This window comes from Lactuca sativa, chromosome 4, assembly GCF_002870075.4.
Source record: "Lactuca sativa cultivar Salinas chromosome 4, Lsat_Salinas_v11, whole genome shotgun sequence".
Classification (NCBI taxonomy): Eukaryota; Viridiplantae; Streptophyta; class Magnoliopsida; order Asterales; family Asteraceae; genus Lactuca; species Lactuca sativa.
The window spans coordinates 28,904,531-28,929,314 of NC_056626.2; the positions used below are offsets into that span (position 1 = coordinate 28,904,531).

General features: G+C 32.0%; 1 long non-coding RNA gene across 11 annotated transcripts; it reads right to left on the reverse strand.

Moving 5' to 3' along the window:
• Positions 1 to 10,551: 10,551 nt before the first annotated feature.
• Positions 10,552 to 21,478, reverse strand: LOC111894437 (uncharacterized). 11 transcript variants are annotated; one of them, XR_006190159.2, is made up of 16 exons: positions 21,109 to 21,474; positions 20,451 to 20,519; positions 20,257 to 20,341; positions 20,119 to 20,176; positions 18,520 to 19,445; positions 18,373 to 18,431; positions 17,651 to 18,294; positions 17,312 to 17,357; positions 16,507 to 16,811; positions 15,987 to 16,131; positions 15,670 to 15,878; positions 15,280 to 15,403; positions 11,421 to 12,927; positions 11,099 to 11,250; positions 10,901 to 10,988; positions 10,552 to 10,796 (listed from the first exon to the last, which is right to left on the reverse strand). It is a non-coding gene; the product is annotated as an uncharacterized LOC111894437 (long non-coding RNA). The 11 variants fall into 11 exon arrangements; XR_006190156.2 differs by lacking the exon at positions 17,312 to 17,357 and having other exon boundaries at positions 18,520 to 18,611; positions 19,329 to 19,445; positions 21,109 to 21,454; XR_006190154.2 differs by lacking the exon at positions 17,312 to 17,357 and having other exon boundaries at positions 18,520 to 18,611; positions 19,366 to 19,445; positions 21,109 to 21,453.
• Positions 21,479 to 24,784: the final 3,306 nt, after the last annotated feature.

The window sequence follows — 24,784 nt, forward strand, 5'->3', positions numbered from 1 at the left end:
TATTTTGTGTGTTGTTGTTCTTGGAAGACCTCTTGAAAGCATTTTGAAGTTTTGATCCATTCTCCAAGGAAGTAAAGGTCAAAGCAAGGTGGTAGTGCAAATGAGAAGTTGTAAATCTGGGATTGTTGCTTCATTTCAGACCTTTTCAAGGTATAAATTCTTGAACTTGATCCATAAGTGCTTAGATCTCTTGTGTTCAGTTTTTGGACCTTTTTGGTCCCAGGGATGAAGCTTTATTGCTCAAAACTGATTCCTAGGCTTAAGGTTGCCAACTTTGGTGCTATTTGAGTCCCTAAGTCAGAAAGTTGTCATCTTGAAGGTCTTGAAGAGTTTATGCATGGGTTTTGGCCATATTCATAGAAGTAAGTTGTCAAATTCCAAGTTTGGACCCATTTGGGCGGTTTGCAAGCCACCGAGTAATTGACTTTATGGGTTAAGATGCTTTACTGGACTCAGATCTATGTTTTGAGCTTTAGGTCTTAAGGGGTTAAGCTCTTTTTGAGATTATGGCTTAAAAAGGGAGTATGCTGAGCGTACAAGCCATGCAGAGTACACCCTGCGTACTCATTCAGAGTGGGCCTTGCGTCGTTGGGCCTCGATTTAGGCCACTTCCATGGAATAGTGGTTTGGCCCGAGGTGGACCACCTGGAAATTGGACCAATGGGCTGAAGAAATATTAAAGGACAATGGGCTAAGGCATATGTGAAAGGAATTTGGGCCCAATTGGAATTTGGGCCATATATTGGGCCTTGTAGGAGTGTTTATCTCTTTGGGCCAAGAGTTGAACAGAGTTCATTTTGGGACAAGAGTATGTGAGGGGTAGAATGGTATTTTACCCCAGTGAGGACTTATGGTTAAGTTATGAGGATCCCAAACTTAATTAGTTTTATCTGGTTATTGGTAGCTAGAGGAGTCGAAGGATCAACAGTTCGGGAATCTGTCAGCTAGCAGCCAAAGAATTCTTCGCAGGACTTCAGTAGTGCAAGGTGATTTTCCTCCTGTATGAACGGGTCGAAGGCACCAATGTTGGCCCGTATGTGTATATATATATATATATATATATATATATATATATATATATATATATATATATATATATATGTATGTTTGTATGTTCTGGATTAAGGTTCGATGTCAGGTGGTGCCCGATGAATGTTTATATGCTTTCCGGACTATGGTTCGATGTCGGGCGAGCCCGAGGAATGTTTGTATGCTTGATGTCTTCATGATTCTTGCATGTGTCTGTATTTGTATATTTTCGGACTAAGGTTTGATGAAGGGCGGTGCCTAATGAATGTTTGTATGCTTTCCGGGTTTTGATCCGATGTCGAGCGGTGCCCGAAGAATGTTTATATGCTTATGATTATGTGTTTATTATATGTGTATTGTTGATATGTTTATATGCATACCTTATATTTCACATTTTGGATAAGTTTCAGGCATGAAGCAAGATGTTAGATTGCAATAAATAATGGATTGGAGACTAAATTTCTACCTAGTCTCCCAAGTTCGTACACATGATTTTACTACGATAGGGTAGATTTCACACAACCATATTTTTATTCCATATATATATATATATATATATATATATATATATATATATATATATATATATATATATATATATGGTTTGATTGCATTGGAAAGAATGGTTGTAGTATGTACATACATACATATGAATGTCATTACATGGGTAGTATGTCTAGATACCCATCTTAATAAGGGGTTACCGAAATTATGATGTCAAATGGCCTCTAAGGGTACAACCTTAGGTAATGTGGGTATGAGCTTCCTAAAATATAGGTATGAACTTCCTAATGACCATTATAGATCGATATAGTCTTACCAATTGGAAAGGAGTCGACATATTCGATAATATGGGCATGAATTATACATTACATTGCACATCACAAATACATGAAAATGATTTGAAATACATGTATTGTGCACAATATTTTACAAAGGGAAGTTTATGAAACTGTTGTGTCAAAACTTATGTATCTCACAAGACTTTATGTATTATGTATTTTATTTGTGGTGACATGTATCTTGACACAAGTTTCTTTAGCATTAGGTTAAATATGATAAGTTTACAAGTCCTATGAGACTGCATATGTAACACCCTATTTCAAATGATGTTTTTTCCATTCTTTAATTGGGGGTTTTATGATCCAAAGGAAGGTAGAAGGATGAGGCGAAGCAGGAAGTCATTAGTCGTATTTGCTAATATATAAACATCTCTCTAGCTAACAACTCTCAATGATAGGTGTGGAATCCACGAAAAAAAAATTCTCTATTTGTTGTTGACAATATTTGACAATATGGATTGAAATTTTTGGTATTTGACAATATGGAGTTATAGATGATTAGTATGTCAAATGGTTGAAATTTATGGATTTACTTTTATATTTAGTGGTTAATATAGATTTAATGTATCTTTAAAAAATTTGTGTTGAATATGTAAATTATTTTTAGTTTTTAATTTCTTCATTAATTTGTAAATTTTTTATAATGCTAAAATCTGTCGCTAATCTGTTACAAAAAAAATTGTAGTCATTTCGGGATTCCGTCGGTAATCTGTTAGTAAGTTATTCCAAATTCCGTCGGTAATCCGTTAGTAAGTTTTTTCATATTCCGTTAATCCGTTAGTAAAATTTTCCATCGGTAATCCATTGCAAAATATATTCTGTTGGTGATCCGTTACTATTTCCGACGGAAAAATCCGTCACTAAAAAGTAGCCAAAGCTGTCGGAAATCCGTTACAAACAATTAGCGACAAGAATATAGCGACGGATTTTGGTGTGTTACAATTCCGTCGGTAAAGAGCTTTAGCTAGCAACGGATTACCGACGGTTTTGGCCGTCGGTATTGCACATTTTTTGTAGTAGTGTAAAATGATACAAAGCTAAACGACAAACAAACATGCATGTATAATTGTGTATATATATATATATATATATATATATATATATATATATATATATATATATATATATATATATAATCTTTAAATGTTGTTCTTTCTTTCTTTGCATAACAAAGGAACTTTTGTTTTAAGTGCATAACCATTTTGTTGTTTTGTGATGATATTTAGGAAGCAACTTTCGTTTCTTGTTGATTAATGAGGGAAAGGAAATAGTCCTTCATTCAACTTCTAAATATTTTTCTCATTTTGCAGCAGAGGGAGGGGGGAAGGATAATAATATTCATCTTGCACTTTCATTGTTTTAATTCTTGGATTCATAATTAACAAAGATAGTGTTTGTTCATTTGAATTCATTTTTGATAGGTAGAAGATGTTCATCCTAAAAGCACCTATTTGACAACAAGATCTTGTATTTACATGGTAACAAAGTCTGCATCTTTGTTTATTTTATCTTGATTACCTTCATCAACTAAAATGGTCTGGTGGTGTACTTCTTCTTATTATTGATAAGCCCCTACATTTCTGTTATCTTTTTGGCCAGGGGTAGGATGGTCTTTTTTGGTATTATGGTTGTTTTGTTATGTCAAGAGCACTAACTTTGTCCCAGGACCGTTTTAGAGGACCACTCCCTAGAGTCATGTTAGTATTTATATCCTCCTTGAGGTTTTTGTTTAGCAGCTAAGAATTATTATAAATTGAACTTTGTTCTTTCTTGGAGATACCCACATCTCGAAAGCTGGGAATTATCTTAATATCATCACGTAATTAGATCAAGGGTTAAAATGCCTGGAGTTTATGATAGATTCAACAAGGGTCTATCATATATCCACAGGGTTTAATTCTAGAGGTTAGCTTACATGCAACATAATTTATTTTCTAATGTATAACTACAGAAATACATATTTATTGATGTCAGGTTTGTGAAGAGTCAGGCTAGCGTCTGAAACAATTTTATCTAACAGTCCTTCTTATTGATCGTTGTTATTGATCGTTGTAAGACTTTATAACCTTAATTTTATAATATGATGATGATGTTATGATTTTTTTTATTACAGTTTAGGTAAAGGTATATATTATTTAATATTCATTAAATCCTACTAGCTGAAGAATGATGCATGTTTACAGTATATATGTATTTATTATATGCTTAATATAGTTTTATAATAATCTATGAAATGATTTATGACACTTTAAATCGACCATGCGTTTAATTTCTTGGTCCTGGGCTTTATTTCTTGAGCGACAAATAAACAGTCAAAGGAAGCAACTAAAACTTCTAAATATACTTTTACTTCTACTCAATTTTTTTTATTGAAAATGGAAACTTTAATTGAAAATCGAGATATACTAATAGGTTTAATACATGCTGAGATGCAAGTTTGGGATGGATTATATATATATATATATATATATATATATATATATATATATATATATATATATATATCAATATTGAAGTCTGCTGGTGATGATGTAAAGATAAGTTGAATGGAAAATCTTGACATTAATTAATGCAAAAGATTGATTGATGCGAAAAGAAATGGTAATGTTGTACTTCAATCATAAATAAATTCAGGAAGTAATTAAGTCCCAGCTCCCAACCATTGCATCCCTCTAAATTCTTATTCATTCAATTTAGCTTCGTAATTAGACAAAATTGTTGATGCAACAGAATCAGAAAAAGGCATGATTTTTTTAAGCAACGAATAATATATCCAGATTCAGACATGTACAGAGGACCAGAATCTAAAGCTCTTCCGAGAGGAGTGGAATTGTTTATTGTTGATGAATACACCAAAAGCTGTAATAAAGGAAAAATGAAACAGTTAAAGACAATAACATTGATTTCCCATCTAACATAAATTTAGAAATCCAAGTGAAACGAAAAGGGGTCTATTCCACAATACACTGAATTCATGCTAATACACTGAATTTTGTCTATTCCACAATGCCATGATTAGAAAAAACAGCGCAAAAATACAGGGGTAGAAGATATGTAGGTGTTATGTTTTGTCCATTGTATTTTTTTTCCCGATGAAGGCAAGTTACTTTTAAATTCTAACTTTTCAAAGCATTGTACTTTTATGACCCTTTGAAAATCTAATCTCTTATATCTATATCTTTTTCACATTCAGAAATTTTACTTTTAATCTTTTTCCTATTTAAGACATTATATTTTAAAAATCTAACTAGTTTTAGCATTATACTTTCCTCTGTATTTTCTTATTAATGTGATTTTATTTTTAGGAGAGACGTCATCTGATCAGGATTTGGCCGGATTTTAAAACTTGGTATTTGTGAAAACGTGTATATCTCATTATTCATAAAAGATTACAACGATCCTAATATAGGTACCTTCTAATATAAAACAATGTATTAAACTAAACTAACTTAGTCTAGCATTCCCCCGCAAGCTAAGGGCGGGGAACTACCTGTAGCTTGGATCGTAAGAACATAAATTTTTGAGAGGGCAACGGCTTTGTAAAAACATCAGCGATCTGATCAGAACACGGAGTTGACCTGAAGCAACTCGTTCACGAACAAAGTGAAAATCCACTTCAACATGTTTAGTGTGTGCATGAAATACCAGATTAGCAAAGAGATAAGTAGCACCAAGATTGTCACACCAAAGAGTAGGTGGATGTTTCACTGAGACACCTAGAGCTTTTAGCCAGATTAATTCAGCAACCGTATCCGCAAGGGCCTTGAACTCCGACTCAGTTGAGGATCTTGATATAGTACGTTGTTTTCGTGCAGTCCATGAGATCAAGTTCAAACCCAAATATATAGCAAATGATGCCAATGAACATCCGTAAAAGCTTGTAAAGCGGAGCCCGAATTGTATCGAATAAGAAGTCCGAAATTAGTTGTGCCCTGTAAAAAACGCAAGATGCGTTTGAAAGCAAACCAATGGTTTTCGGTAGGTGCATGCATGAATTGACACACTTTATTGACAGCGTAAGCAATATCAGGGCGAGAAATACTAGCATACTGAAGAGCTCCAACCAAGTGTCTGTAGATAGTCGGATCCGACAGAAGAGGACTGTCATCAAGAGATAAGACCTGAGAGGTGGTCGACAATAGATAAGACCTGAGAGGTGGTCATTGGAGAGCTCACCTGTTTGCAATCCTTGAGACCCGACCGATGAAGGATGTCCAAAATATACTTCCTTTGTGATAGAATGAGATCAGAATCACAAGAAACAACTTCAATACCCAAGAAAAAATGTAAGTGACCAAGGTCCTTAATGGAAAAAGTGGAGCCCAACTGATGAATGATGTGAGCAATCATCATCATTACCTGTAATAATAATATCATCGACATATACAAGAATATAGATTAGAGTTCGACCTGTCCTCAAAATAAATAAGGATGGATCTGTGCGGGAACTCAAAAAACCAAAACGATGCAACGCAGCGGACAAGCGTTGAAACCAAGCCCGTGGAGCTTGTTTTAGGCCATATAAAGATTTGTGAAGGAGACACATATGATCTGGTTTAGAAGGATCAATAAATCCTTGTGGCTGTCGAATGTAGACAGTTTCTTGTAAATCCCTATGCAAAAACGCGTTCTGAACATCTAATTGCCGAAGAGACCATTTTTTAGTCACAACAAGAGAAAGGACAACCCGGATTGTGGTAGCTTTAATTACGGGACTGAAGGTTTCATGGTAATCAACACCTGCTTGTTGTTTGAAACCTTTAGCTACAAGTCGGGCTTTGTAGCGAGAAATATTGCCCTCTGGATCTCGCTTAAGTTTATAAACCCATTTGCAATCTATAATGTTAGCATGAGGAACTGGAGGAACAAGAGTCCAAGTGTCGTTTGTGGTGAGAGCAGTGTATTCCTCTGCTATGGCATTGCACCACTCTAGAGACTTGTTAGCAACCAAAAAATATGTGGGTTCAATAATAGAGGCAGTAGCATGATAGGCCGAGGGGCTATAAGGGGTGGTAGGTTTGGGGTTAGGGCGTAGGTTAGGGGGCGAGGGCGTGGAGCAGGAGGTGGCGTGGCAGCTGGAGGTGAAGGCGGCTCGGCAGAGCTAGTGTCTGGGGTGTGTGGCGGAGATGCTGCAGGAGTAGTGGTGGTAGGAGATGTAGGGGGTGTGGTTGGTATCGTGTCATCAATAATAGTGGTAGAAATCGGATCAGGTGTTTTAGGTATATAGCATGGAAAAGACGAAACATAGGTAGGGGTAGGGGTAGGGTAGTAGGAGTTGGTGTTTTGAACAGGAAGACATGCTCATTGAATTGAACATGGCGAGCAATGTAGATTTGATCTATGGAGGTGTCAAGACACCGATAACCATGGTGAAATAGACTATAACCAAGAAAAGTACAAGGAGTGGAGCGAAAATCCATTTTATGTCTGTTATAAAGGCGTAGGTGAGGAAAACACTCACAACCAAAAACCCAAAGAAAAGTGTAGTCTGGCTTTCGATTGAATATATGTTGATAAGGTGATCTGTTTGATGAGGTTCAAGATGGTAGGCGATTTATAAGGTATACCGCTGTCTCAAATGCAAATTGCCAAAAACGTTGGGGAAGATTGGCTTGAGCAAGAAGTGTGAGACCAGTTTCAACCACATGACGATGACGTCTCTCAACAAAACCATTTTGCTCGCCCGTATGAGGGCATGACCGATGATGAATGATTCCAAGGGATGTGAAATACGAAGAGAGATTGCGAAATTCCTCTCCCCAATCAGTTTGAATACTTTTGACTTTAGAATTGAATTGTCGTTCAACCATTTTAACAAAATTGATGAAGGTTTGAAAAACATCAGATTTATGTGGTAACGGGTAAAACCATATATAACGAGTGTGATGATCAACACAAAGCATAAAGAAACGACAACCATCAAAAGATAAAGTTGGTGCAGGACCCCAAACATCACAATAAGTTAAGTCTAAAATGTTATTACTTCGAAAAGATGAACTAGGTAATGAAAGTTTGGAAGATTTCCCTAATTGACAAGAAGAACATAAATCTAAACATTGTTTTGTGGAAACAGGAAGCGAACAACTAGAAACAATGGTATTTAAAACTCGTTCATGTGGATGACCAAGGCGGTGATGCCAGACACTTGAAGACGCTTTAATTGTTGTGAGAGCGATCTTTGGTATTGGCTTCAGACGGGGAAGACACAGAGAGTAGAGACTATTATTACTTGGTCCTGTGAGAAGAGTGGTGCGAGTAAGTTTGTCCTTCACAACAAAGAAAGAAGAGAGAAATTAAAAAAAAAAACATTATTGTCATTACAAAATTGTTGGACAGATAAAAGATTTTTCTTAACTTCAGGAACATGAAGGATATTAGAAAAGTCAAAGGTTTGATTGGAAGAATAAATTTTTGAAGATCCAATATGAAGAATAGGGAGAGAATTACCATCACCAACATGAAGAGAGTCTAAACCATGATAAAACTCAGAAGTGTCAAGATTGGACAAATCTGGTGTGGTATGAGAGTTTGCACCTGATCAGGACCAGATAGTGTTTGAAGTGGCGAAGTTGGCTTGTAGGTTCGATCTTGTAGGGTTGCTAGCACCTTGATTATTTGGACACTGAGATGGTAGATGGCCAATGCCACATCGATTGCAATGACCAAACACAGTGTTTTGCGTGGAGGCCCCCAAGCAAATTGCCTAGAAGAGTTTGAGTTGTTATCACGGGATCGATTTTGGAAATTTCCACGTAAGTTATTTCCACGCGAGTTGCAGCGACGATTGCCTTGATAGTTGTTTGCGGGTCGTGAAGCATAAAACGCTTGAGGAATTGCACTCTGTGGGGGCAATCAGGTTAAGTTGGAAGCCAAGTTGGGACGCCATATTATGTAGAGATTGAAGTTGACTTTGAAGGTTACTGGTCTTGGGTGATGGTGTTCCTGTTGAGGCAGTAAATACATGTGGCTGTGAAGCAGGGACAACAACAAGGTTTTTATTGATCATGTAGTCATGATCACTAAGCAAAGCATGCAACTCAATGAAGGTAATAGGTGGGTGACGGGCTAGAAGGGTGGACTTGAGTCCATTGTATTCTTCACATAGCCCGGATATAACAAGAAGGACCAGATCCTTGTCTTTAACATGCTCACCAATGTTAGCAAGTGCAGTAGCATATTCTTGTGCATGTGCAAGATAGGTAAGAGGAGTTTCATCACCTTTTATGGCAAGTTTTAGCAACTAAGTTTTCAGTGTGTACTCTCTGGAGGAGTTGTTTAGAGCATAAACACGTTCTAAATGTAACCAGAGATCTCGTGAGGTAGTACCTTGGACATGTTGGAAGGAAGATTCTGATATGGTAGAGATAATGATCATACGAACATGAGCATCGTTAGAGATCCAACGAGGGTAACTAGGGTTGTCTGTAATTACATCTCCTGTGCCGACTTTGGGCTCTGGGCATAGTATTGTACCGTCAACATAACCAAACAAATTGTTGGAGATAAGAAAAGGTTCGATCATAGCCTTCCAATACCCATAATTCGTGGGTGAGAGGGTAAAAGCAAACTTGTGAGAGTTATGAGAGTTTTTCTCTTGTGTAGTGAAGGCAGCTATGGTTGCCATGAAGCTTCTTGATGGACCAACGATTAGGGTTTAGGCCGTGTCAAAGACAACGGACGTAAGGGATGGCTGATAATAACGTTTTAGGTTTACTTGGCTCTCATATTACAACATTATATTTTGAAAATATGATCAACTATAGTATTATACCTTCAGTTACATTGTATAGTCTCACCATCTAACCTATTAAGATATTTTCATATTAAAATTGTTTCCTATTTAGATTTTATTTATTTTTATACATTGAAGTATAACCATTTATGTCATTAATTTCTACTAAATGTGAACATGATACTTTTAAAAGCAACATATTAAGACAATATATACTTTGGATATCTAAACTTGTCTGATTTAGGTTAATCAAATATAGTCTTATAGTTCAAGTTTTTAAGTTATTGTATGTTGATGATCTAACCATCTATAACATACTTTATAGCATTATAATTTTTAAATCCAACATTTTACTTTCACGTGTTTTTTCTTAATAAGACCTTGTCCTTTGAAAATGTAACATATTTAAGTCACTGTATTGTCATATTTTCTCCTTTTTATGCATCGTATTTTGAAAATCCAACCAATTTTAGCATTAGAACTTTGTACTTTCACAAATCTAACCAAATATGGCATTAAACTTAAAACTTCTAAAATCTATGTAACTCTAGTAACATTCTTCAGTTATATCTATATACCTTCTAACCATAAACACAATGAAAGTATAGCTTTACACTTAATTTTTTTTATGTATTAAAACTTTGTACTTTCACAAATCTAACCAAATATGGCATTAAATTCTAATTTACTTTCAAAATCGTACATATTAAGAAGCTACTTTTAGTTTATTTCCCAATCTGATATTAATTATACTTTGAAAATTGAACTTATTAAAATATTCTTTCAAAGATGATAAGAATATAGCCCAATCCAATGTAACACAAAGTTATAAAACTTTGAAAATTATAAAAAGTTTTTGCGTAATTACGAAAAATAACCAAAAAGTTCTTAGACTCAACATCTAAACCCTATTAAAAAACTGATTAATAAAAAATACAAATGAGAACATATAAAAAAACAATTCTACTTAATATGTGCATGGCGTAACTAATTGTTTTTAATACATCCAGATTTTTTAATATGTGCATGGCGTAAGTAATTAGACAAAATTGTTGATGCAACATAATCGGAAAAAGGCATGATTTTTTTAAGCAAGGAATAATATATCCAGATTCAAACATGTACAGAGGATCAGAATCTAAAGCTCTTCCGAGAGGAGTGGAATTGTTTATTGTTGATGAATACACCAAAAGCTATAATAAAGGAAAAATGAAACAGTTAGAGACAATAACATTGATTTCCCATCTATCATAAATTTAGAAATCCAAGTGAAAAGAAAAGGGTTGAACACACATACCCACAAGGGATTTTCCACGTTCAAACATAATCAATCACAAGTAGGCAGAAGCAATCTACTTCAAATTAACTGATTTTTGCTTCAAATTCTTTATAGAGCGATGAAACCGAACCCCAAAACACAGAAAACATATAAATTAAGAGAAACAGAACCAAAAAATCATGATGTTAATTTGGGAACTGGTCAGACTGCACTTACCCAACTTTCGTCTTCCTCCATCTCTACCTACTTCTTTCAATCATGATTTCGGATAAGGAAAAGAAAACCCTAGACAACATGTAATCATATTGGAAAAAATTCTTCATATTCGGGCCTCACTGCTCCATATTTCGAGTATCTCCATTAAGACCCTGAAAAGAAAAAGGTGAACGATTATATACGATGAGTAAGAGAGAAGACGTATGGTGAACTGAAGAGCAATTGAAACAAACTGATCTCGAATCCAAGATCGACAACATACGTACGGACTACGTGGTGGAGATCAAATGATTTTAAATCAACAAATGCAAACCATACTTACTGATAAAGGGGATGATTGTGATGTTTGAAGTTTGAGGTAATAAAGGAAATTGACGTTGGATAACGGTTGTTTTTTTTTTCCAGCGTTTTCATTATATGTGAAGAAGGTTGCGATGGTGGAGTGCGAATTTATTTATGCTCAGATTCCCGAGTCTGGATTATAAGCTTTTTATTTTTAAATAAATATACATACATATAAAATATAATAAAAAAAAGTTGGTCCCAAAATAATTAGCCCTTATACGGCTGCTTACTTTGCCCTCTTTCAACACCTCTATGCTCGTTCTAAATCAATAACAAAATCCCATAACTTCAAAGAGAAGTCAATGGCTCCAGATCCAAGCATGCTTGAACACGTTACTATTGTTCATAATCCGGTTGGGTTTTAATTATATATATAACACTGAATCTTTTTTTAGTTTTTTTTTTTGTATTATTTTATATTTTTCAGCTAACTTATTATTTATTTTAATTTTTAATTAAATCACATTGTTTATATATAAGCTAAGAATAAGTTTTTTAACTACACAATATGAAATCCATAGGGTACCAGTTGCTAGATGCACCTTTCTGTACACTTGGCATTTTCTAATAGTTTTAAAAAAAAAATTCTTTTATTTTCTAGAAACACATGTAATTTTTCTTGAATTTTCTTTTAGATGTAAATAAATTATGTTGATACTTTCATTTTCTAATTAGTAATCTAATTCCTAAATTTTTAGGATACGTATCAATTGCCCCGAATTTATTTTGGCACCAACTTATTCAATTCCAAATTTGAAAACGATTACTACATATATTCTTTTGAAAACTCCATGTGTATTTCATATACACCTCAACGACACAATTTTTAGAAGAATCCGTGTTTCTTTTCTGCACAACGCTATCGATTTGAAGACAATTTCAGTCGGTATTTTCTTTTAATTTTTAGATTCTAATTTGATTTCGCGTATTTTGCTTCTGAAATTTTGTGTATGTACGTTTCTAAAACAAAACAACTATGACTGCTTCAACTTTTGGCAATCTAGCTTTCTGGATTTTCATAAGTACTAAATTTTTATTGATGAAGTGTTCATATATTTAAGGATGTGCCATGTGTGCACGGTACTAGATTTTCTGAAGCTATGCTTGAAGAAGAGTCTACAGGTCGTAGTCCTAAAGTAATCGAAAAGGTTTTTGTTTTTTCTTCTCATGATTTGCATATTTGTTACAGAGTGTCTTATAATACATATTTTCATTTATCGTTTTTTTGGTTTTTTCAACCTAATGATTCAGAAAAAGATCAAAGCAATGACCTAGGCATATTAATGCTTTCGAACTCATTGCAACGTCAACTTTCTTGGATCCCTCCAAGTCTTTGGATAAAGAGGTAGATGATTCAATCAGATTTTTTCACTATATTCTAACCAATCATGATGTATCTGATCAGAAAAAGGATTTGTTTGATCATCTTGGGATTCCTGCTTGGTGCTTTACTTCTGATGATGTAAAGTTACTTGGATCTCTTTCTGTTCATGTAGATAGATTCCATCATTGCCATTCTAATACATTTTTTAAATCAAAATGGAATTGTAGCATGAATCAAATGATTATTTCAAGACATGAGAGATTAGAGGAGACCTTGTTTGTTTTTCTTTATTCCAAATGGAATTGTGTAATATGATCCTAATGTAACATAAAGTTCATAATTTAGAAATATGTACAAGTATTAATTTATTTTAGTTGAACACATTTTTTCATTCAAATCTTTTTATTTCTTTCCCTTATTATCAAATATCAAATTTGTTTTATTTCTTTCCTTCTCACCCTTCAAAATTATGCCTATTCTTGTACAAAAATATCAAAAATTACGTTGTTTTATTGTAGTTTCTTAGCATGGTTTTTCGATTTTTCCATAGTTTTGATTCTATATACAATCGATCATATTTGTGTGTGTTGATATTTCAAAAAAGTTTTAATGGTTTTGTTTTCAATCTATATGCAGTTGAATTGGAAATTTATATCCTTATGTTTGGATCCGTCCTATTTTTTCATGTACTAAAAATAAAAGAAAATTTTTCACCTATTATCCATCCAACCAATTATATACTATTATTTTAATTTATGCACTATATTTTATGCATTTAGAAAAAATACAGGGCGACCATAGAATGTATGGGTATAATAGATTATAATAGTCTTTTAAATTAAAAAAAAAAATGATCTTTGACTTTGTTGAAGTCAAAAGTTACATCAGTGGCCATTAAGCCTATGTTCATCAACATAGAACATTTCTTTTGCAAATGCCCATCTTTTCTTAATTCCTTATTCATGAAAAGTTGTAAATAAAAAATAAATAAATAAATAAATAAAATTTGGTCCTGTTCTCTGAGATAGCGTTTGGTACATAGGACTGGATAGAACGGACATGTTTTTTTAGATAGTGTTTAGCAATGATGGGACAAGAACAAAAATAGTTATTGACCAAGTCAAATGGGACTATTCGATTAAATTTTAGTCCAACCAAAAAGGTGGAACAAAAAACATTTTAACAAATATATCCATACTTTTATTCTCACGTTTCTTTTATTATTTATTAACCGTCCATTTTTTTTCGTTAAACCCCATTACTGCAATTAATGTTTTGCATCTTACTAATTACCTTTTTACTTTCTCTTGAGTTTATAATTTATGAACAATTAATAAACCTTGTGAATCTTTTTTGTGTGCTTAACAGGTAATTTGATAAGTGTTGTCCAGTCCAGTTCAGTCCAATGCACCAAATACTAAGTGTTGTCCAGTCCAGTTCAGTCCAATGCACCAAATACTGCCTAAGGGACTTCAAAATTAATCTCTATATATAATGACATAATTACCCTTTTGTCTATTTCTGTTTAATTTTACATTGTTTTCTAACTTATATGTAAAGATAGATATTATATAAACTAGGTGTGAGACCCGTATATTATACGGGTTGATTTAAAAAAAATAAACATTAAATTAAAGTGTAAACATAAAATATTTTTTAATGTACAACTTTAAAATAAGAAAGGAAAAATGTATTTATTGCAATTTAATATCATATATATGATATTTAATACTTTACATATATAATTATATGATTTTAATTTTAAAAATTAAAAAAAATAAAAAATTGACAAGTGGATAATATTTATTTCAAAAATACCACAAAATGACAAGTGTCAAAACTCATGAGAGATTGACACGTGGCAAAAAAACCTTCATTTATTAAGGAGGATGATTATAAAAACAATAAAATTTCACCGGTGATAAGAGTGGTGGCGGTGATAGTGGTGACAACATTGGTAATGATGGTGGGTGATGGCGGAGGTGTTAGCAGTGGTAGTGGTGGGTGATGGTAGTGGTAATGGTGGTGGTAGTGGTAGTGGTGGGTGGTGGCAGCGGCGGCGGTAGTAGTGATAGCGGCGATAAGAGTGGTGGTGGGTGGTGGCGGTGATGAGAAGGAATGTTTTCCATCCAACTTTAGAAAGAATTCACTTTCCTCCATATGGTGGAAAGTTTATTTCATTTAGGATTCCTTCCAACCAAACGCATGAATTCGATAGAGTTGGAATCCTTTTTCCTTGGAATTTCATTCTTTTCTTGCCAACCAAACGCACCCTTAATGATCATACAAGGAAGGAGAATCCACACTAACTGAAATAATGAATTGTAATGAATATTAAATTCATTACCTTATATCCAAATTTGATTATTTGATTAATAACCTAATTCTATTGAAAATGAAAATAAAGAAAGAGTTTAAGAAGCAGAAAAGAATGTAAGAGACATCAACAATGGTACAAACAAATTGATTCTCTCCAAGTTTTAAAAATTAATGAAATATGTGCTTCACTTACCAACTGAAAATAGTTCATGACACCCAAATTAATTGTCAAGTTGATAGTTGATAGTTGCGTTACCGCTATATCTTCATGAGTGACTCCAATGTCTAATTTGATAATCTTCTAACCTAGTTACCTTCTTCAATTTCATAAATTGATGATTAGGAAGGAAGCAAGTGCATAAAGATATCGACTCATACTAATTTGATTATTAACAAAATATGAAACTTTGACCAAAATGAATCCTTAAAAATATCCAATAGTAATAATAGAAGAAGAAACAACAAATCAAAATCAAAGAAAGAGTAAATCAGAAGGATAAAACGATCAAATACAAAGAAGAAGATGTTTGGAAGAGAATCGAGGGAACAATTCGGCAAATTGCTAGCAAAAATTAAAATTTACCTGATGGAGAAACTGTGTGCTGTCGCCGGAACCGAGACATAACCGTTCTGCATCGACCATGGTTGGCGCCAAGTTGAACACCTCCGTCGCATTGAAACCCGAATACAAGCTCAAAAACTGTCAAGCGCCGCATCTTTCCCGATTTAGGTTTAGACCTTTGTATTTGATCTCCACCTGTTGTGACCTCTTCTAAATCGATTGAAGCAATCCTAAAAGAAATTGGGAAAAATCAGCTAAACTTGATTTCTTGGTCAAAAGAGAGAAAAGACAGAGAAATAACCGAGGAAGAGTACCGAAATCGCCGGTAAAATACTCACCGATGGTTCGTATGGAGAACAAAATCGACTGTAAGGTGGAATATGTACAAGAAAAAGAAGTTGTATAGGGAATGGCGATGGAGTCGGTGGGATTACATATCCAAATTATTCTTCGGATCACCCACAGTTTTGCAGCAAAATCGGGCTATAAACAACAAAATTAAAGCGGTAAAACCAAAAGTCAGCCGGTGAAAAAAATAAGAGAAGCAGTGATTCTTGGAAGAAGCGACAACATCAATCAAGCGGGGGTTCTGCTGATAGCACCACGTTTAAAGGGCATTGGAAAAAAATAAATAAATAAAAAATCGACCAATCATAATAAAGAGAAACAAGAAAGGAATTGTAAGTAGGATGCTTTTATCCATAAAGTCAGCGCAAGTATGTTAACTACCAAAAGGATTTCATCACACTAGTGATAGATAATTTAGCAAGTTGCCAAAAAATAGATGAAAAATAATAACAATCATATGAGACAAAGCCTAAAAGTAGCTTTCTTAACTTATTTTCTGATATGAATTACCTCACTAGAGGGGGCGGGCATTTCATTTTAACCTTGACTTTGACTTTGACCATCTACAAGGCAAGATTGGTCACAGAAGAGTTTTGGGAGGTTGTTTCCCGGGCAGACCAGACCAAGAGATTTTTTATAAAACTTGATCTCGGGCAGGGTCCGTGAGTTTTTTGCCTCTGCGTGTTGATTTGCTGCCCGCTGCCCAAATGATGTCTTATGAAGTAGTAACTGTATCAAGTATCCTCTGAATGAAGATGAAGGTGTTCCATTTGCAAGAGACGGATCTTGGAAGCTCCTCCAATGAAGACAAACTTCTATTGAAAAGGATCTTCAAAGTTATTCACATGAAATATATTTGTGTCTTCAACAAAAACAACAATAATTTTTAAGGAAAGATGTGAAGATGACAAGGGCAAAATGGTTCATGTTGAAATATTTAATATCTGTGTTGTTAAAGTTGAAAACCCATGGATCGAAAACCTTCCATGAAATGAGTACCAAAATATTCTATTTTTTAGAGAATCTTATGCTCCTTAAATGTATGACACTGACAGATAAATTTTAAGAAAAGTGATAAATTTTGTTGGGGGTAACTTATGCTCCTTGAACATGGAAATGGGATGAGATGAAGAAGACCATATTTTCAAAAAGATTCTATTTTTAAAAGATTTAGCTTCAACATATATGACAATAGGTTTCTAATGGAAATGAAAGAGACAGGGACAAAATGGTCATTTTCATAAAAGCGGTTGAAAAACTATGAACTAAGGACCAAAATTGCAAAAAGATTCCCTTTTGGACCTAAACCACCAACCTGAAAATAACATAAATATAGATGTAAAGAGTAGGGAATGCTAGACCTGAAATTAGTAGATCACAATTTAAAAAATCATAAATATATTTTGCCTTGTAGAATACACAAATGCAAAACATGAAAACCTCGGAGATGTTAATAACAAATAAACAAAATGAATTAATCTAATAGAATTCTTATTTTCTTTCCATTGGAATTTCGTTCCTATGGAATTTGTTCCATTTTAATATATGTAATATTTTATGGCAAAAGGAAATGTACCGGTGTCTAGTTAATATTATGAAGTTGTGCATTTTGTACTGTTTAAAAATGTTAAATATTGCTACCAAAAGAAATTACCATTTCATCAACCAACTTGTTTCAGCTTCTCCTTAATATGGTTTGACAAATGAAGAATCTCAATCTCAGGTGTATGTACAATTAAACAAATCACAACATTAGAAAGATAAACTGATATGAACATGTATGTATAAGCCTATAAGGGAAAATTAGGTATGTTCAATCCATCTGTGAAACTAGTAGCCAACTTCAACTAAAAATTTCATATGTAGGAAGCCAAAATATTTTCAACATGACAAAAAATCAAAACCAAAAATTTACAAAACATGTGCAAGAATCTGAAATAAACCTTTGAAACAAGGCAAAACAAATTTAGATTTTAGAAGTATAATATTATTAAAAGGTTAACATTCAAAATAAAAAGACATAGAAGAAAGAAAAAAAAAGGTACATTGTGTTAAGTGTGTGTTAATATGTTGGATTTCGAAATTTTAAAACTGAAAGTACAATATTATAAGTAGTTAGTTTTTCAAAAAAAAAAAAAAAAAATAGAATTACCTTGTCTTACTAGAAAAAAGAAATTAAAACAACGACTTAATATGTTTGATTTTAAAAATGAAATCCATACTTAATGTAATTGGTTTGGCTAAAAAGTAACAATAATAAAATGCTTGTTCAAGCATCATAGCCGAATGAAGAGGATCCTGCAAAAAAAAGGAAGTTTTCTTTAACAAAATTCTCGTATATAATATTTTTATTCACAAAAGAGAATTGATTATTACCTCTTTATATCTATCGACCTGTTCTTAATGTTTCAATCTATCAAAGACCACACCATTTCCTGAAGTAATAAATAATTAATCACAAGTTTTAGGAAATGAGGGGTACTTCTAGAAATACACAAACATGGGTCATAAACTCATATCTACCTGCATATCGCTTCCATGCTTTGTCAGAGCATGTAATCAGTGCATAGAAGGTGGTAATTTGAATCCATCCTTCTTCATCAATTACTTCTCTCCTGCCAAAATCTTATAAATGTTAATAATAATAAAAATCAACTCAAAATTTAGACGAGAAACTTTTAAATGATGAGGATATGTGAAGGTCATTTTCGTCTTTTATTCAGACGGATCCCTCCCTATCCCACCTTCCACCTTTTTGGGTGGGATATAAAATTGCAATGTGTGTCTCAAATGCATGCCAAAAGCAGAAGAGAGTAAGGATTATATCATCATCATCATACAAATATATTTGCACTTCATCTTTGTCTTAATATGAATAGGTTGAAAGTAGAATATTGTAATAGAAAGAAATGAAACTAGGATGCTGAAATAAAACACAAATGAATGAAAGCAAGTTGTTATATATTGACTTTAGCCCTAAAAATTACTTACACTTTAAGAAAATCCATGACATCAGGAGACTAGGGAAGGAAACCATTAACAAAAAAGTAACTTATCTTTTATTTTGTTAAATACTAATCTCCCCCACATACATATAACATGGGCAAACACAATTGCACTTGCCATATGATGTGTACTCAAAAAATTGAAGTTTTTCTTGAAATACCTTTGTTGTCCACTAAAAAGAAAATAATAAGAAAAAAAAATTGTTAGTGTTTCTTCAAGTTAACGATTGTTGTTTTTGGATGAGTAGCTACAAATACATTGCTCTTATGAATAAATATTAAAGAAAATTATCTATTAAAATATTAACAAAAATTGCAATGCCTGACCGCATTTCTTGTATAGATCATAAGATGAAATCCATACTTTCTTAATATAATTGGTTTGGCTAAAAGGTAACAGCAATAAGATGCTTGTTCAAGCATCACAGCAGAACAAAGAGGTTCCTGCAAAAAAAATCGTTTGCAAATTATTCAAAAGAATTGAAGTGAAAATTATGTTAAATGACCAAAACACCCTTTAGTGACTTTTTTTATAAAATGATAGATATTTACTGGAAAAGATTTTACTCATAAGACAACTAGTAAACACTAGTTATATAAACATCAAACACACATACTATAATCTCATAAACATTAAAAGAAAAAGTAATATGCCATTAAAAATGAAGACAGATAACTAATTAATAATATAACAAATGATTATAAATATCTACCATTTATAGAGTTGTATATTAAGATAAATTAGAGGTGAGAATAAAGAAGCAGGCGCAAGATTCGAAAAACAATATTTGGGGTGTAAGGACAAATTTTGTCATATTTTAATGAAGAAATAAACAAAGGAATTCCAATTCTTCCCTAGGAATGATAAATCCTTTAAGCACAGATTTTGGGAGAGTTTAATGGAATCCAATTTCATCCATTTTGTCAACCAAGCGTGTAACTTAAGAAATCTTCCATTCCAATTCCTTCAAATTTCTATGGAACCCATGAACAATAGAAAAGGTAGGAAAGAAAACCAACATGCTGAATGAGAAAAGTTAAAAAGTTTATATTTACAGATAGTTACTCTATTATACAGCCTTAAATAAAATGTTTTTTTTTTCAGAAAGAACCTCACCCACATCCACTTTGTTGAGCAAAAAGCCAAGATGCTAACCAGAAGAAACATTAGACATCTGTCAAAAAAATCCATGTCATTTAAGTTTCATTTTATGAAAAAGATGGAAACAAATTGTATCACATGAAATGCACTAACATTCAATTCCCATGGATTTGGTTCATGATCAGAAGCAGGGGTAACTGGTTCATGTCAAAAAGATCCACAAACTTATTGATAGGATCTGTTTCATTTGAAAAAAAAAACAACCAAATGGTTTGTGCACATTCGTTGTAATTAAAGCCATGTAATTTAAATGGGAGAATGAGCAACAATCCACTTTAGAAACTTACATGTAACAGATGATCAAAGGCTTCATGGTCTGCAAAGGATGATACATTGCATAGAAATTCATTATTACCCTATTAGACATTTTGCATGTATATTAATATTAAGTAATTAACAAAATACAGTTTGGTTTCTTAATCTTCAGAAAATTATGTACCATGAGGAATCAATCTATGTGTTTGATAAATGTGGCAGATTATGTGACCCTTATAAGATTATGTGACCCTTATAATAACCCGTGATGACAATGTTGTTGTTAGCCAAAATTGTTTATTCACAAAAAGAGGTTTGAGTAAGACATTCGTGATCTGATAAAATTTGTTATTCATAACAACACATTCTGTAACAAGCGTACCAGACACGCTAAATCAGATTTTACAGAGAAAAAAAATCAATAAAAAGATCAACAAAACTACAGAAAAAGTATGTGGTTTCCTTATATCTTTAAGTTGCAATACAATTTGTGCAATTAGAAAACCAGAGTTTACTGAAAAAAAAAAAAAAAAAAAAAAACACAAATATGCTTCGGTTTTTCTCTTATCCATACATACAGAGGAGATTACAACATCTGAAATACAGAAAACCCTAGAGAACTAAAATAAAAGGGAAAAGAGAAAAATGATACGAATGAAAAGTTACAGATAACTTGTTAGGATTACCGACATGGTTGTGAGTGTCCTACGAAGGGTGGGGGTGCTTGTGTCTCCGGTGAGCTGAGTTATGGAGGTCGCGATGAGTCGTCTCCGACGGACGGTGTTTGGAGAGCGAAGCGGGAAGAGTGAAGTGAAGAAGGAAGAGTGGAGAACGTAACGTATATTTTATGCGCCAATACACCGACCTAAACCTTTTGGCTTCCCAATTCCAATGGTTATTTATAAAACCTTTCCAAAATAAAAACCATTCTAACTTGTACGTCTCCAGATCGTGAGTTTTGTTAAATGAGGACTAAACTGCAATTTTGGTCCGTTAGAAAAAAGTGTAATGAAGTCCAAAAAGTTTTTAATTTGTACTATTGGTTTAAAATCATAAACTTTTGGTGGATTTGATTCATAAACAATTTGAAAGGACTTTTTATATTTTTTTTCATTTGTTTTTTCTATTTTCTCTATTTATTCAGTATTAAAATATTTAAAATAAAAAATAAAATCTTACCCTACCCACCCCTCTCCACCGGTAACCCGTCCCCCCCCCCCCCCCTTCCTCCCCTTCTCACACACAGCCAATCATAAAATACATGTTGACAATTATAAAACATCTGTTGTCAATGTGAATCCTTTTGTCATAATATGTAAGAAGAATAATTGCGTTTGTCGTCTTAGAATAATATCTTACAACAATCAATTGTAATAATGTAAGATTGTCGTATCTTGCAATAATAGATTGTAATAATGTAAGTTTGTTGTTTGTCATTTGTAATCATATTGTGTACCCGACTCTCAAAGAGCCTATATGTATATAAATAAGGCGTTGCCCATTATGGATAAATCAGAGTTATTTTGTGTAAGACTTAAGTACTCTCAAAGCATTTATGAATAGCAGAGTTCGTATTCAAATTCATATTATCAATTATAAACACAACATTCAGGTTAGACATTTTATCTATTATCATCTTTATTATAATTATTATTAATTTACATATTTTATATTGATTTCATTTTGTTTAATTTACATAATTTATATCAATTTCATTTTGGTATCAGAGCTAGAATTATGAGTTTTTCTAGTATAGAAATATGTAAACAAGAATTAAACTTTTTTTCGTAAAACAATAAAAGAAGCTAAAAATCTTCTTTTTTCTTTAAAAACATATTATAACACATCAATACCTAATACCATTTATAATATTTGAAGCAATACATATAGTAAACAATAGTATAAATTGGCAACAAAAACAAATAAAAAGTCTTGAAGATAAAATAACAAAATTAATTTGTTAAATATGTCTCAAGAAATAGAAAATTCACCAATAATTAGAAGAAACGAATCTAGATATACTTTCGATGCCCTCATTAATAAAAACAATATTAATAAAGATGTTATACGAAAAACAAATTTTACATTATCAGAAAAACAAAATTTTAAATATCACACTTTAAAAAACTTTTTTTCTAGAAAACATATTATATATTATAGAAAAATTATAGGAGAGGAACCTATATATATATATATATATATATATATATATATATATATATATATATAATCAAATCAAGGAAATATCATTATACCTATAATAAATAAACAACAAATAATAAATCAATTATCTAGTATTAATGAAATAGATAGATTAAAAATCATCTATATTCATATATCAACAATTCAAGTAATTTTAAAAAGTACTTTTAGTGATTTAAATACTCCACTAGAATTAAATATAAGAGTCGATCGTATAATTAATAATCAACAAAGTATTATTGTAAAAGAAAAAGGTAATTTAATCGAAGAAAAAATAAAATTTAATATTAATATTCAATTAGGATTTAAGTCTTAAAGATAAAAATTTAAGTAACAATATTACCGTACGATACAAATTATTAAGACAAAATTTTATGTTAAAAGGTAATCATCCGTTTACTATTACATATCAAATAAAGTATGCATTAACAAATTTTCATCATAGCATTACATTTAAAACCGAAGATAGAATCTACATTGATAAACTAGTTACCCCTTTATTATCCCTTTAATCACCAAAAACAATAAATAATTGTATATTGAATGAAGCTAATTTTCAACTAATAATAATCACTCCTCTGATAAAAAGAAATCCAATTATAGAATATCAAATTTCAACCATAATAGGCATATCTTCCATCTCAGAAACCCAACCCTCAACATCTTCTGAAATAAAGATGAAAAATTAGAAGATATCAAATAAATGATTAGATCTTTAAGTCTACAAATATGACAGAATTATCTAGTAATTCTTTAAAGTATTTTAAAACACTCGAAGGTCCATATCAAAATTCGAAACCATGTATACCAGATAAATAAATGATTATAGAAATACCACAAAATTTACCACAAGAAAAATTATATAATATCGGTCTTAGTTTTGAAGAAGATAAACCGGTAAGAGATAAATTAAATATAATTAGTCAAAAACTAAACAATATTATAGAAATACATAGACACTTTACTTTACTTTTGCTCAAACAAATTCCTGAATTATTACAAAATATAACTCAACAGAAAAAATTATTTGAAAAATATCAAAAAAATAAAAACTAACAAAAAAGAGTCACTTACTATTAAACCACCTTTAACATGGTAAAATGAAAAATAAATAATAATTATGAGCAATAAAACTCAAATATACTGTAATCCGATAGCAATTATAAAGTTAATTAACTTTAAAAAAATTATGGAAAGATTTAGAGTTCAACACAACACTTAAAAGAAAATGAATCCAAAGTAAAAGAATTAATGTCTAAAAATCTAAACCATAATAGTAATAAAAAATCTTAATACTGCAATTAACTTTGTTTCAAATACTTTATTAATTTGTTAAATGAGCTCAAAAGTACAAATTAATTGTTCCAAAGATAATAGGCTTTGGACTAATATATTAAAAAGACATTGGAAAACAAACTCTAACATATCTAAAAAAATACAACATTTAGAAAATATATTCTATTATATGAAGAAAACTATTTATTAAAATTACAACCAGAAAGTGATGAGTATAATAACCAAATAAAAATGTCTCTCGATTAACAGAAAGAATTAAGATATATAAAAAAAATCACAAAATCGTAATTTAGAAAAAAATAAATAATATTTCAACTATCCTAACAAACACAACTTGTTAAAATGGAAACTTTACAAGAAAAAGTAGAAACATTAACTAAATTATTCGTTGTGTTAGAAATCTCGTCTGGAATACATGATAACGAAATAAATACCGATATAGAAAATAATATGGTTGAACATGGTACGATACCAATTGATTTTTATTCAAACTGTGTACTATACCAACTATAGTTGGTATAATTTTTTTGTTACCAGTACCGTACCAACTATACTTGGTACCAACTTGTTTGGCTACCAACAAGTTTGGTTGGTACAAATTGGTAATGGTATATTACCAACTTTGATCTAATTTTCAATTGTAATATTTAAAGACCAATTACGATATGGGACACTTTTCTCGGCTAGTTATATAAATTAGTAAATTAACTATTCTAGTTACTAAGAAATTTTAATAAGTAACTTTTCAGTTTTTTTAATCTAATGTGGTAATAACTATTGACTAAGTATAATGTCTAATATCATATTTTTAAAATCGTAAACAATAAACACTTGACATTTAAAAATACGATTTCGATTATATATATGA